The sequence below is a fragment of the Jaculus jaculus genome, chromosome 13 (genome assembly GCF_020740685.1).
Source record: "Jaculus jaculus isolate mJacJac1 chromosome 13, mJacJac1.mat.Y.cur, whole genome shotgun sequence".
Taxonomy (NCBI): Eukaryota; Metazoa; Chordata; class Mammalia; order Rodentia; family Dipodidae; genus Jaculus; species Jaculus jaculus.
The window spans coordinates 85118432-85131979 of NC_059114.1; positions in this window are offsets into that span (position 1 = coordinate 85118432).

Here is a 13548-nt window from a genome sequence, read left to right on the forward strand (position 1 = left end):
AAAATCTCTCCTGGGGTTTTCTCTCATGGTAGCCATCCTTTCATGACACATCACAGGATGTTTGCTTTGCCAATGTCACAAATGTATTTGTGTTCACCTGTTATATATTTGACTACTTTGAACCTCTTTTATCTTTATTATAATGTTCATGTGCATTTATTATAGACATATAGTTATCATTTTAACCTAATAATAAATATTTATCATTAGTGAACAAGTCTATTGCAAGATGTTTTATGATGATCTCAATTCTTTCCTTTTTAGACTAATTATGCTGCTTCTTCTGCTTTTTTTTTTAACCTCAGCTTCCTAGCACCTGCTGGGAGGCTGACATTGGTAGCCAAAGCTATGTTAGCATTAACTATGACATTTGTTTTAATAAAACTAAACTAATGGCCTTTGCCCAGAAACTTCTAAGTGCCAATTACAAGTAATTTCATAGTGTTGATACACTTCACTTATTTCCTGAAAATCAAGTCTTCTTATCCTTTGCCACCGAAATTATCTTTCTCATGATATGCCCCTTACTTTTGCCCATCGACTGGCCTGTTGATTTGAATGTGTTTTTTACCTTGTATTTGCACTGTTTTTTGAACATCTGCCTCAGTATTTGTTAGAAACTACACTTTCACTTCAATATTCTCAAAAGCAGCTCAGATGTACCAATGTCCACCGAAGAGAATTCATGCCACCATCACAATCAACTCGGCTTAGAAATCGATTGCGTGTGAGAGTAAAATTTCCTGCCAAAGTATTTTCTCTGCTCCTACACTTCTCTGTATTTCAAAGTAGTCACATTTAAGGGTTATTTTTTTCCTCAATCTGATATTATTTAGGGATTATTTTAATTAATCATGACAGGCATAATCATGTGTGCTACGTATTAGGTCTTCAGGACCTCGTTATATCTGCCTAAAAATTTTACCCTTTGCTCTTGATCTAAGAGTTTCCCTGGACTTCTTCCCTGGAAACCTCTGATTTCTGTTTGTGATGAACTCAATTGGGTTCTACCTAGCAATGAAGTCATGCACTGCAGGTTTCTCTGTGCTTGGATCAATTTACCTAGCCTGGTGCCTTCCACACTTACCTCTGGTGCCTTCCACCTTCACTGGTTGTGTCGTTAGCTGCACAGTTCTCCTTGATGCCTCTCTGTGTTCCTCTGTTCCTCTGTTACACGATTTATATATGCACACACAAATCCTATATGTTTATATAAAATCCATATAGCAGGTGATAATGTATCAACAATGGATATGTCTGTGGGCTATTTTACATTTTGGCCATTGTGAACCATTCTGCAATAAAATTTAGTACAGACATCCATATAGATTCTTAGTTTATTTTCTGTGGATATCTATATCATCTGCTCTCTCTCTGTCTCCATGAATTCTGGGCATGGTGGCATATGATTATAGACTTGGGTAGACTGGAGCTCTCCAGCTGTTTACTCTTGCCTAATCACTATGGACAATGAGAGCTCTTGTCTCAAAAACAGGTGGATGGTATACAAGAGGATGACCCCCAGGGTTGTCTTTCAGCTTTCCTACTCATTAACTTGCTCATGCGTGTACACCCCACAACACACACAATGAAGCCACACACATATGAACTCAAACAGGGCCAAGCTCTACATACTTCAGGCATAATTTGAACTTATAGTCCTCCTGATTCAGCCTCTAGAATGATGAAATTATAGGTGCACACTACCACACCCAGCTTTTTACTTACTGTGCAGTAAACTGTCTTCTATTTTGTATCATCTTTCTCCAAAAGTCAATATATATTATATCAGTGTCAATGATATTTATGACACTAATTCCAATAACGAATTTTGTCTTACTACTGAACTGTAAATTTCAGAGGGTTTTGTCACAGGTAAATGCTCTGTACTTATATATGTCCTGAGAACTCAATGAGTACTTGGTCTCAATATCCATTTCTGGACTCTTTCACTGTAAATTAACACTATCATATAATTTTAACCTATTTTTCTGAATTATATAGTTCACTTTTTATCTTGATTTATCGTGATTATAAGTTATGTGTTTGACTCCAGATATATATCTGAACTCTTTTTGGAACTATCTGCTTGCCAGGTCAGTTAATGTATTCACTGTAATACTTAACTCGCTTTTAATGATCTTGGACTTGAGCCTCCCATGGTTGATTTGAACCTGTGTCCTAATTTCTAGTACTTTTATTTTCTTTTTCTCTTTCCTTCTTTTTTTTTTTTTGTATTGGTTTTTCAAAGTAGAGTCTCACTCTGGTCCAGGCTGACCTGGAATTAACTATGTAGTCTCAGGGTGGCCTTGAACTCACAGTGATCTTCCTACCTCTGCCATCCAAGTGCTGGGATTAAAGGCATGTGCCACCACGCCTGGATTAAATATTTTTTCTATCATTATTAGTATAAAACAAGGACAAAACCTGAAAGGCCTGCTTAACAGAGTATTTATGTAAAACCCCTGCTTCTTGTCCAAGAGGAAAATGAAAGTCGTGCTCACATGCTCTCTGCTTTCTCCTGTCTCCACCGACGAAACTTCATTTGTAACATCTTCATCTTTGGCCAAAGAGAAAGTGCCAGGATGACTCGGAGCACAACTGATTAGATGTGGAGCTGAATTCTCATTCAGAATCAGACTATGCACACAAGAACATAGGGTGGAATTATATTCTTCCTCTCATGAGTTAAGTCAGATAAATGTGAATGTGGTGGTTTGATTCAGGTGTCCCCCATAAACTTAGGTGTTCTGAATGCTAGGTTCCCAGCTGATGGATATTTGGGAATTAATGCCTCCTGGAGGGAGTGTATTGTTGGGGGCAGGCTTAAGGGTTTTATAGCCAGGTTCCCCATGCCAGTGTTTGGCACACCCTCCTGTTGCTGTGTCCCACCTTATGTTGGCCAGGGGGTGATGTCCACCCTCTGCTCATGCCATCGTTTTCCCCTGCCATCGTGGAGTTTCCCTCGAGCATGTAAGCCAAAATAAATCTCTTTTTCCCAGAAGCTACTCTTGTTTGGGTGATTTCTAACAGCAATGCGGACCGGACTGCAACAGTGAATAAATTGATATCTTTAACACTATGAACTAGTCATGAGAAATGAACACACACACACCACAGAACATCAAGGGTTAGATTAAATCACAGTAAAAGCCAAGGTAAGAAATATTTTAAGTAAACAGACATTATGAGAAAAGGGGTGGAAAGTAGTGAGAAAACACACAAAACATAAGGAAAAAAAATAACATAATCAATGAAAGAAAAGAAATAGAATAATCGAGTAAATAGAAAATTTATGACAAAGAATTTTTTGCTGTTTTAATTTAATATTTTTTTTATTTACAACTTCTATACTTACAGACAATAAACCATGATATTTCCTTACCCTCCCCCATTTTCCCCTTCACAACACCATTCTCCATCATATTCCCTCCCTCTCTCCATTAGTTTCTCTTTTATTTTGATGTCATCATCTTTTTCTCCTATTATGAGGGTCTTGTGAAGGTATTGCTAGGCACTGCAAGGTTGTGGATATCAAGGCCAATTTCCATTTGGGCAGTTGCATGGCAAGAAGTGGTACTCTTCCTTCGGCTCTTACATTCTTTGTGCTATCTCTTCTGCAATAGACCCTAAGCCTTGGACAGTGTGATAAAGATGTTTCAGGGCTAGAAACTCCTCTGTCACTTCTTCTCAGCATTGTGTCGCCTTTTTGGTCATCCCAATGGTCACAGCCATCTGCAAAGTTATGCTTTTCTAATCAAAAGTGATAGTGTCATTAATATGTAAATATGAGCATTAAGTGTAGTGCTTTCAGGGCAGTTTGGTGAAAATAGTATATGCATTTATCCAGACAAGAGCAGGCTTTACACCCTCTAAGGCTCATCCTGTGAAGTGTCATGAAAGGATGGCTACCATGAGAGAAAACCCCAGGAGAGTTTTTAGCTAACCAAATTTCCACACCCTAAGAAACATAGATCAGCCATCAATCTTAATGAACCAGAAATAATAGTGATGAAACACATAAAAGAAAACCATTAAACGGCAAAGAGAAGGTTATAAAACCACAACCCAATGTTCATCTTGACATACAGCTTTCAGAAGTGACTGATGAGCTATAACTAATTGAAAAATAATTTATGAGTTTTAAATGCCATGCTTACTAGTTCCATTAAGTAGTCTTTCTTAGGACATTTGCCATTACCTGAAAGTCAACATGTACAGTGCTGGAACAATTAAAATGTGGACTTTAATAATCTTCTGGGGGACAAAGCTTCTTTGAGTAATATTGCAACAATAATTGGATTCTTTTCAAGCACATTTTGAAAACTATCTTAAAAAGTAAAAATGAAACCAATGTGTACATTAACAAAAATACTAAAGAAATGCATTTAAAATAACATTGGGTATTGTGCAGCAACTGAAAAGGGGGCTGGAGGGACGCATTGGCAGCTAAAGTGCTTGCTCATTGACTCGATTCTATTCCCAAATACTCATGTAAAGCCACACGCACACATTGGCACATACATCTGGAGTTCATTTGCAGTGGCAAGGGGCCTCAGAGCACCCATTCTCATTTTCTCTCTCTTTCTCCCTCTATATCCTTATCCCTCTGTCTCTCTCCCTCCTTGCAAATAAATAAAAAAATATATTTTTAAAATGTTAAAAAGACAAGATAGATTTTTTTTTTAGTGAGAAAAGCTTGAAAATATTTCAACATAGCTCCACAAAATGTAAAACATATTGCAGAAAAGCAGGATTGCTATATTCTCCTTGTTTACTAAGTACCCTATACAAGGTAGATAGATTTGTTGACACAGAGAAATTACTTGTGTGTTTTAGGTAAGTTGAGATCCTTAGATACACTCATGAATAGAGTGTAATGAACAGATCAAGATAATTAGTATGTTCCTCAGCTTAAGCATTTTTCATGCATGTGTTGTGAGAACTTGGAAATCTGTTTTTCTGGCTGTTTGAGTTATAAAGGGCATTATTAACAGACTGCCCACTGTGCAGCGGATTACCAAAGCTCTGCTTCCTGTCCAATGGAGCCTTATGCATGGTCACTGGCTACCATCATCGCCACCACTCCCTTGACCTCCCCAGTTTATGAAAACCTTTTAAGAAGGCTCCATGTGTGTACCTTTTTATGATATGTTTATCAAAACAGCACTTTAAAAGTCCTACACTAAATGCTTATATTTACCTCATGCAGTTACAGTTGAAAGCAGTGAGTCAAAGGTGGTGACTTTGAAGGTTTTTGCTCAAATAAAAACATCAGAGCCACGGTGCTCTCCAAACCAAGCCGGAACATGCTAAATATTCACAGACCATTTGTTCAAGCCAGAAGCCAGTGCCTGCATAGCAGGACCTCAAGGTGCCCTCCATCTGACTTTCAAACCCAAGCTCCCAGGGTATGGCAGGAAAGGCAGGCTTTCATCTCAGAATAAACATGTAACAGTGTCAGATAGAAGAAATTAAGTTTTCAGTATAAAAATATATATGTGCTGATTTTCTACTTTTTCCAAGACTTTTATCTTTAGAGTGTATATAAATTATTTAACTATTCTTAAAAATCCCTATCTATGCTGGAAGCATAGATTGAGATTATACACTCCCAGCCTAAAATTTTCACATCAAACAATGTTGAAATTATTATAAAATTACCTCCTTTTCAAAGGAGGGCACAGAATGTGAAAGAAGTAAATATGATGAAAAATGTTTTGTTTCATGTTTTAATTTCAATGTAAATGAGAACTTAAAATAAAAGGATCTTATAAAGAAAATGAAAACAATTAAAATATAAATAAATGAGAGCACTTTAAAATTAAATAATGGGATATTAATGTATTAAAATTTTAATATGTGAAATTATTTAATTATTAAAATCCATCATGAAGAAAAAGTTTCATTTTCTTTCTTCAGATTATAGTGCAACCAAATGAGAAGAGAGTTACAGCTTGCTTCTTCTAGAGACATTCTAGAGTGAACAAAAATACTAGTGATTCCCCGAAATATTACTAACTTAAGTGAAGCACTTAGCATTTTAATGGCTTAGAAATTTTATAACAGGCCAAAAATTACTGGATTCATAAGCATATCAAATAAAATGTAATTTAGGTGCTATTTAATAGAGATATATCTTAATATTAGTATTTATAATATGCCAAGAAAATAATATAGATGTGATTTTTGTGTGGGTATTAGTGTGGTATCTTTGCGAACATATATGTATGGGCATATCAGGGGCAGAAGTCAACACTGAGTATCATCCTCAATTGTTTGCTAATTTATTTTTAAGAAAATTCTCTGACTAAACCTTGAGCTCACAATTTTGGCTAAACTTGCTATCCAGTGAGTACAGGGATCCTCCTGTGCCCTTCTCCTGCAAACTTGGATTACAGATGTGCACAACCTTGACTTGATTTTATGTGGGGGCTTAGAATGAAGACACGGTCTCGTCACTGCCCAGCAACAATGGCATGGCCATTTCTCCACTACTAGACATGAAGACCAAACCTGTCTGACACCAAGCCAGCAGTGGAACATATGTGCATAGCATACATTCCTCAGAAACGAACAGACTTTATAAATAGTGTGTGAGGATTTGAGAAACAGGTTTAGAGTCTACCTTTAATCACAACCCTATATTTTCCAAAACCAAATTTTGTGCAGGCAACACTCATGGATCACAATGTCATTTTATAAAAGTTATAAGGAAAATAGCATGCACATGTATTCGAAATATACTTTTAAGTAAGCAAGTTATAGGAAATTAAGAAAATTAAAAGAACATTTCTTTCCAAGCTATGAAGATGAGCAAATGGTTACTAAAGGAAAAATATTACATTAGTTTAAAAATTATAAAATAAAAAACATAAACTTCATATAAAGTACAAAGTGGGCTGGAGAGATGGCTTAGCAGTTAGGATGCCTACAGAGCAAATTTCCCAGGTCCAACATAAGCCAGATGCACAAGGGAACACATGCATCTGGACTTTGTTTGCAGTACCTGGGTCCCTGGTGTGCTCTCTCTCTCTCTCATAAATAAATAAAACTGAAATATTTTAAAAGAGCACAAAGAGTAAGAAATTGTTACAGAATAAAGTTATTTTTTTAAGAAAGATAGAAAACTAACAATTTCATAAATTGATATGGTCGGAAGAAATAAAATATTTAAAAGATCCAAAAACTAGTTAAACCTCAAGGTTTCAAACTAAAGCATATATCTTTGATCCTGTGGTCTCTTTATGGTTATTTATTTTTCTTTACTTTTTCTCATTATTTATTATTTAGAGACCATCTTATACTTAAGTAGCTCAGGATACTGAGGTACTCCAAATGCTACTGATTCAGCCTCTCCAGAGATGAGCTACAGGCTTGCTACTATGTCAGATCCTTTAGTAACTGGTTTTAGGGTCTTTCATGGTCCAGTGATTGCATACATTTTCACAAACTCATAGGCTTCAATAGTACAGATATGTTTAGTTACAGTGATACTTCTAAAGACCCTAGGACAAAGTCTCCCTGGGTAAAACCAAGGTCACAAAGCTGCTGGACTTCTTTGTTTCCCAGCAAGGATCCAGTCCTTTCCTGTCCCATTTTCTAGAAACTTCATGCCTCCATGGGCTCAGGGCACTGTTCAATCTTCAAAACCAAGAGAAGCATCAAGCCCACGTCTTCCTCTATCATCATAGGTCATTGTCCAATCCTCTGTCTTTCTCTGTGTGTTGCAGTGCCCCTCTGACTATGCCAAACCCAACAAATAGCTCAGAACAGCTGTCCCACCTCAGGATACTTACAGCTGCACAGTGCCTTTTGTTACATAATTCAATATGTTCACTAGCCCCGGGAATCAGGATGAATATATTTTAGGATGATCCATTATTTTGTCATAAATTATTTTATCATAAATTTTATCATAAATGATAAAGGAATGAATTTACTGCAAAATAAGTTTATATGCTAAAAAGCAGAGACTCAACATAGAGACTTATGAATTAAAACTACTACAACTAGAGAAAGGCATTCAGCATACATTTCAGTAATGTTTTATATAAATCAAGAAACATATGAAAGGCATAATATTAATCACTTTAATCTGTTATTTTATAATTTAAAATGTATTAATTTTAAAATAAAGATTCAAATGAGCCCACACATACAAAAACACAAGTGCTGAGATATATTTAGATACGTATAGATCATGTACAAGCACAAATCCCAAAAGCCAGAACTATAAATCAAATGTACTAAAATATTTTAAATAATAAAATGAAGCAAATAAAAAAATCAAAAAAGAAAAATGGAGAGTCAGTTTACCAGTTAAGGACTTGCCTACAAAGCTTAGTGACCCAGGTTCATTTCCCAAGTACACACATTGGATAGTTTGAGTGGATGTCCCCCTATCAATTCAGGAGTTTTATTCAAGTTTGTAACTTGGTGTCACTGTGGGTGGATCCTAGGTCCAGCCTTAAGGTGTTTGGGGAAGATCTGGAATTTCTAGGTAAAAATGTACAAAGTTCTGCCTGGGCTACCTGGAGTGTGCTTTCTTATGGTGCCTTTTTTTCTACCTGGACCTGTGAAAGTAGGCTAGCTTCTTCTGCCATTATGGGACTTCCCCTCTATCTGTAAGATTCAGTGAATCCCTTCCTCTAGAGGGTCATCCCAGCAAGATGAGGCTGACTATGACAGAAATGGTGCCAGAGTGTGTGGCTATTCTGTGATGAACTGGCCGTGTGGACTTTGGTCTTCTGGAACTTGTGTGCTGGAGGAATGGGAAACCTGGTGCTTGTGACTGAATCTGCCTTTTAAAGTGGTAAGCCAAGTTTTAAAGGACTATTCTGATGAGAGTTTGAAAATGCCAAGTACAGAGAGAATTGTGTTTGGAGGCTAGGCTTGTGAAATTTCTTAAGGGAAGGAAAGATATTAGAAATCTTAAGGAAGGTGACCCAACCACTTTACACTGAAACAATGGAGAGAATATCAGGTGATCCCACCCTGGAAAGACTGAATGGAGTGGGAATGCACTCTTTGGAAAGGATGTCTGAAAAGAAATTGTTGGGCCCTAAAAGGCCCAGGCGTGAGGCCTAGTGGAACTCCCTGAGTCTAGCTAAAGTTTGGCGACCTGTCTCTGGCCAGCCTAATGGCTTCTGGCCTGCTACCTCCACATGGCAATTGTAATTACCATGTCAATACTTAAAGTTTACTATTGGCCCTTACCTCTTCCCCCATCCTAAAATCCCCACCTTCGTCCCCAACATGATATAGGCAACTGCTCAGAGTATTAAAGCGAGTTGAGTTGTTTCTGCGAGCTCCTGCATCGAAAAGATTTCCGACTCAGTGTGGTTTTTCTCTGGTGGCCAGGAGAGGTTTCTGAGTCGTCCGACGCTCATCATCCCCTCAACCCCTAGAGAGGAACCAGCAGGCCTGGTCCTTCCCTCGGCACTACCTGACCGGGAAGGAGCCCGGTAAGAAGTAATCTGCTCTTCAAAGTCACTGATTTGTTCAGTGTCTGACTTAAGAACATGGCTGTGTCCTGCACACCTGGTATTGATTTTGGAAGCATGCAAATATGCATGGAGTGGGTGATGCAGTGAACATGGCTCCACGAGCCACTACGGAGATGAAGCAGGAGACAAGACATGATGGCCTTGAGGAAAAGGCTGATGAAACCACTGGAAGGTGGACCTTGGTTTGCATGGAGACCCAAAGATGTTTTGGACATACTGGGACTGTGCAAGAGCTACCATGGCCTGGCGTGGAAGTTGTCCCTGGATATTCAACCCAGTTGGAGGTGTAGAATTTGATAATTCAGAGACTGTCATTTCCTGGTTGCATCAGACTTGAACTGCAGCTGCTTGATGTTTGCTTGAGGGCTATTGAGTTTGCCTTGCTCCAGTCTCTCCTCGCTACGACCTATAGCAGTTGAAAGTGCTCACTCTGTTCCTTTATATGTTGAAAGTAAATAGCCTGTTTTGACTTCACATGACTCATACCTAAGAGACTATCTTAAATCTCAGATGAGACTTGGGACTTTAGAACTGTCTTAAGTTGATAAAGACTGGGGGCAATGTGAGATGGTTATGAATCTTGGGAGATAAGGGCAGAATGAGGTAGTTTGAGTATCCCTCAGTTGATTTAGGAGATTTTTTAGGTTTTTTTTTGCTTTTAATTATTAAATTATGACATTTATTGAAGGAAGTACAAAGCCAAGGAAAGGCACCCAGGTGCCTTGAGATTCCACATGGAGGGCCTGGAAAAACTAAGGAAAGAAAAGAGAAAAAAGAGAGTTCAATGCATTCCTGCCATGTGGGGAGCTGGAGGGGAAAAGGAACCCATGTAGAGAGTAAGGGCTGGGGAGCCCTCCCCTCAGATCAACCCAGGTTTGTCTGAGCCAAGCCAAGCCAAGCCCAGCCAAGGGAAAAACTCACTCACAGTTGGAAATTTCCAAGTAGTCAGAGGATATTCAGGAGTTTGTATTCAAGGTTGTAACTTGGTGTCACTGTAGGTTGAACTGAGGTCCAGTCAAGGTGTTTGTGGACAGATATGGAACTTCCAGCTAGAATATGTAAAGTGCATGAGTTCTGCCTGGGGTCTCTGGAGTATGCTTGCCAGTGATGCTACAGCTGGCTTGTCTCTGTGTGTGGACCTGTGAAAGTGGGCCAGATTTTTCTACCACTATGGAACTTCCCTCTATCTATAAACTTTTATAAAACCCTCCCTCCTGTAAAGCATGTCTGCTCTGGAGGTTCATCCCACTGATGGTGACATGTGTCACCCACTTAAAGCCAGACGTAGTGGCACATGTATCTGGAGTTCGCTCACAGTAGCTGGTAGCCCTAGAGAACCCTTTCTCTCTCTGTCTTTCTCCTGCCTATCGTGCTGCTTGCAAATAAATAAAAAAGTATGTTATTAAAAATGAAAAATGGGGGCTGGAGAGATGGCTTAGCGGTTAAGGCACTTGCCTGCAAAGCCAAAGGCCCTTGGTTGGCTTCCCCAGGACCTATATGAGCCAGATGTTCAAGGTGTCACATGCATCTGGAGTTCATTTGCAGTGGCTGGAAGCCCTGGAGCACCCATTATCTCTCTGTCTCTCTCTTTCTCTCTTTCCCTCTCTCAAATAAATAAGTAAATAAAAATAAAATTAAAAAAAATATTAGCCAGGCATGGGTGGTGCACACCTTGAATCCCAGGACTAGGGAAGCAAAGTAGGAGGATCACTGTGAGTTCCAGGCCACCCTGATTCTACATAGTAAATTCCAGATCAGCCTGAATTATAGTGAGAACCTACCTTGAACATCATCCCCCCCCCAAAATTTTTAAAAATGAAAATCAAATCTGTAAAAATGGCTCACTGGTAAAGGCACTTGCTTGCAAAACCTGATCAACTGGACTCACCTTTCCAGTACCCACATAAAGCCAAATGCACAAAGTAGTGCATGTGTCCAAAGTATGTTTGCAGTGGCAGACGGCCTTTGTGTGTCCATATTCTCCTCCCTCCCCCACCTCTCATAGGTAAATAAAATTATTTAAAAGATGAAAAATACAGGCTGGTGGGATGGTAGTGGTTAAGTCATTTGCCTGCATAGCCCAACAACAAGCCCAGTTTGATTTCCCAGCACCCAAGTAAAGTCGGGTGAGCAGGGCGGCACATGTGTCTGGAGTTCATTTACAGTGGCTAGAGGCCTTGGTGTGCCTATTTTCTCTCTCTCTCCCCCCCCTCCTCTGACTTTCCCTGCTTGTAAGTAAATAGATTAATATTAAGAATAAATAAATAAAAATAAAAATGGAAGAATTTCTAAAGCCATGGAAGTGAAGCAGCGTGTAACACACAAAGCAGGGACGCAGCAAAGGAGACAGTCAAGCACTGCAATGTGGACGGAAATGAGGCTACTCCACGAGAACGCTCGAGGGCCCGGGCTGCTTCCGCAGGCTTGAATTCCATCTGCTGGTGCTCTGACACAGGCTTCACGTAAACTCAACTATGTGGGGGGCTACAGAGTCAACTTTTAGCCAGTTTGGACAACTTAGCCCCTGTCTCATAACAAATAAGAGGGCTGGAGGGCTGGAGAGATGGCTTAGCGTTCAAGGTGTTTGCCTGCAAAGCCAAAGGATCCCAGTTTAATTCTCCAGGGCCCTTGTAAGCCAGATGCACAGGGGGGCACATGCATCTGGAGTTCATTGGCAGTGGCTGGAGGTCCTGGCACACCCATTCTCCCTCCCTATCTCTCCGTCTGCCTCTTTCTCTCTCTCAAATATATATATATATAGACAAAAGAAGAGGGCTAGAGATATAGCTCTGTGGTAGAGTACTTGCCTATCATGAATGAGGCCATAAGAGAAATCTACAATAATACTCATACATACAAACACACACACACACATTGAGATGGAACTAACATAAGGTTTAGGGGATAGTTCACAGCATAGAATTATTAAAAAATAAAAACCCTCAAATCAGTGGTATCTACATGTATACAATCATGATACAAAGTAAGTTAAACCCAATGCAAGAAATGAATGAAAAAAAAGTATACTATGAGATAAAACTGGACAAAGATATTTCTTTAAGGTATCCATGCAAGTGAAGAATTTCTTGCCACCTTGGTCAGAAAAATAAAAGATACATACTTATAGATACATATAGAATGAGACATTTCCACACATGCGTCCTACCAAACATTTAAAGAACAACTAATACCCATTTGTAGGAAGCTTCCATAAAAATGAAAATATAAGAAATCTGCTAAACTAACCTTAAAGGACTACCATACTCTAATAAACCACTAGTCAAGGGCAAGTGTTTCCAGAAGGGACACGAACAAACATCTGCTCACCCGCAGAAAGAGTACACACACTAGGACGTAGTAATGACTCCACTAAAGTTTGATGTGGTGCACCACTGATTTTGGGGGGGTTACTTACAAGAGCACGGTTGACTCGAAAGCAGCTGCATCACCAAAAAGCCCTGAAGAAAGCATGCTGGGCGGCAAAGCGCCGGGCTCTGGGACACGCTGCACACCTTGCAGGCAGCTCAGGTGGAGGGCAGTTTCCCCTCTCAAGACGTGCAGACTCCATGTGTTCTTGGGGATCCTGTATGTTTTAGAAACCTGCTGAGTCTTGTGAAATCCTGTCTTGCCGACTTCCTGACCCTCAGGAGCTTTCTGAGTCTTAACAATCTTGCTGAATCTTAAGAGCCTCCCTTGAGAACTAAAGTTTCAATTCAGAGGAAAACAGTACTCAACAGTATGGAAGAAGATGAAATTGTATATGGATATTCCTGATAAACACAGATGCAAAAATCTAACAAATAGTGGCAAACAACATGAAAAATTAGTCAGAATTATCAAACAGATGGTTCAATATATGCCTCACTAAATGTGCTGGGCTACATCCACGGAATGAACAACAAAAACATATGGCTCTCAATAAAGGTAGAAAATGCTTTAGAGGAAATTTAATGTCCTTTCATAATTTGACAGAGAAGGAACAAAACTTTCCACCATAAATGCCACATTAACCAAGCCAACAGCTAACACAGCACTCAAT